Raw genomic sequence first — 2,604 nt, forward strand, 5'->3', positions numbered from 1 at the left:
ATGCTACAGTCTGAGTTTTAGAAGGGAATGGATCAGCTCCTGCCAGAACAGGAGGTTGTCATGACCGAGAGAGGTTGCAGTTCGGCCCCATGTGTTTCTGTGCGGTTGTTGTTCTGAAGCAGTGACCTGGGGGATGGTGCCTGCATAAGCAGGGCCACTGTTTCTTTGCTACACTTCCTAAGGCTCCAAGTTGCTTTCTCATAGAGATGGTGATGAGAAAAACCGACCAGCAAATGTACAAGTGGTTGTACCTGTACCTAATGGCTCAGGTCGGGTGTTTTCCAGGAGCAGCTAGGTTTGTAATTCATCCTTGCAGGAGTGACAGGACAAGAGGATAAAGCTATTTTTAAGCCTCAAAGTAGTGAAATGGGGTTGTTTTCCCCTAATTTCTACCTGTGACACAGGTCCATATATTAATGAAAAGTGATCTCATGAGAGCAGAGGGACAACGGAGGGAGTTTCTGTTCTTCTCAGTTGAATATTGTGGTCTCTGCAATGAGAACTGAGGTAAGATGGAAGAGCGTGGAGATGGTGGAAGGCTTTCCTTTTTGAATGCTTGCTCAGTTTTTACTCACCCAGTGCAGTTAGCTTCTTCGTTCCTTTAATACCAAGCACCTGCATACAGAACTGCACTCACATCCTCTCACTTTTACAGTGTTCCAGGTACTGGCAGGGACTTTTTAAAACCAGGCTGAAATGACTTTTGTGCTACCTGTCTCAGCACTGCAGCGCAGCCAGGGATGTAAGCACTCAGCCGGGGCCTATCGCCTTCCCTGCTAGACACAGAGAGGATTTTGTATCGCTTTCATCATTGCTTTGCAGCTTAAATCTTTAATGATATCTAGACATAATCTGAAAGGCAGTGGACTAAGCAAAAGTGTTGGGTTTTTCCTCTCACTGAGGAGGAAACCTCCCCTCTCACCATGAGATCACACTTGAAATCGCTGTAATCATCGTCCTCAGTGCCCAGGGAAGAGCTGAACACTTGGGTGTTGATGGCTCATGATAGAGTCCATCACTCCAGCCACGGCCCATGGGCCTCATGGTTTTCCCATCTGCTTGTACTCATGTGTCTCATGATTTTTACTTAGGCAGCGGGATGTTTGGGAGAGGATGGGTATTTTTCCTAACATGCTTACAGCCAGTAGTCTCCAAACACTCAGTTGTCTGGCACAAGATGTGTTTCAGAAAATGAATATTGTAGGAAATATCCTTTTGTTTTCTGCTCTTCAGAATTGCTGCCTCGGCGACAGCACAAAAATACCCACCCCACAGAGCAAAACCTCTTCCCAAAGGAAGCACTGAACACAAATGCCTGAAGTTGGACTAAAATAATTCGTATGCAGGGTACCTTTTGGCCTTCCCTTGGAAGAAAACCACCATTAAAACATACCATGAAACATGCCATACTCGGGGAGGGTTTGTTTAGTTTCCCTAGAATAACTGAATTCATCTCACGTGGCTTAGCTTGCAGAAGAATTGAACACAACTTCAGTGATATTTTGAGGTTACAATTTAATCAGCTCTTGACTTTGGAAAACTAAAAATAAACCCAGGAAGAGCCTGTTGCTGAGCAGAGGTAACTTCTGGTCAGTTCCAGGCCTGAAAGAATACAACTTTGTTATCATTTCTGTTTGTCTTTTGCGTTGAGGAGAGCTGGAGCGTCTTTTTTTGCTGCATCTTTCTTTTCCAGTTATGTTTGTATCAAAAGTGGAGAGCAAAAAACAACCCAAACCCATATCAGAAAGGGGATATTCTATTCCCTCTTACAGTGGGAGTATGGTACTCACAGGAGACAGGTGCTGGTGCTTCAAATCCAGCAAGCTCGTTTGTGTTTGGGTATCACCCAGGTGTCAGAGCTCCAGCCCCGAGGGAGAGCTGTCCCAGTGGAGGCAAGGAGCAGGACACACTTCTCCAGAGACAGCTGCTGTCACTGCTCCCACATTCTGTAACATTGGTACAACCATGCCACCTTGTGTTAATTTCTGTTTCCTTATGGCCTTCAGCTGTCAGAGGAAAAATAACGGAAAGCACTTTCTGTGTGTGGATGCTTGTGTATAGATACATACGTCCTTTTTTCAACGTTCATTTTACCTCCCTGTCCAAGCTGGGTTGTGTGTCAGGAGCAAGTGAAGTGATTCCACTCTGACACCTTGTGCTTTAAAATTTTCAATAAAGACATTACATTTCATAGCTATAGTTTCAAAATATGTTAATGATGAAGAAGTTGAGCTGTTGTGGTACATATGTCCAGTCCAGCATGGCTAACTCTTCCCTGACTGACATAAACTCCCTGCTGAAGAGTGGTTCTGCCTCAGCTCAGGGGAATTTGGTCTATTAAATCCCCAGCTCCTGGAGGTTTTGGGTGAGCTGGGCTTGTTTTGGCAGACAAATGACCTGTGGATTTTGCACCGTGGAGTTGGTAGCATCAAGAGTGTTCTATTGTGAGGAGCTGCATTTGAGAATACTTTCAATTAAAAAGCAAACAAAAGCTTGCTATGTCTATGCATAAAGCTTTTCAAAAGAAGATATGTTAATGAAACCTTTTCCTCTTTCCTACATAGTCAGCAGCAGAATATGTGAAGTCCCGCCTGCCTGAAGTCC

Source organism: Colius striatus, chromosome 12, assembly GCF_028858725.1.
Source record: "Colius striatus isolate bColStr4 chromosome 12, bColStr4.1.hap1, whole genome shotgun sequence".
NCBI classification, from domain to species: domain Eukaryota; kingdom Metazoa; phylum Chordata; class Aves; order Coliiformes; family Coliidae; genus Colius; species Colius striatus.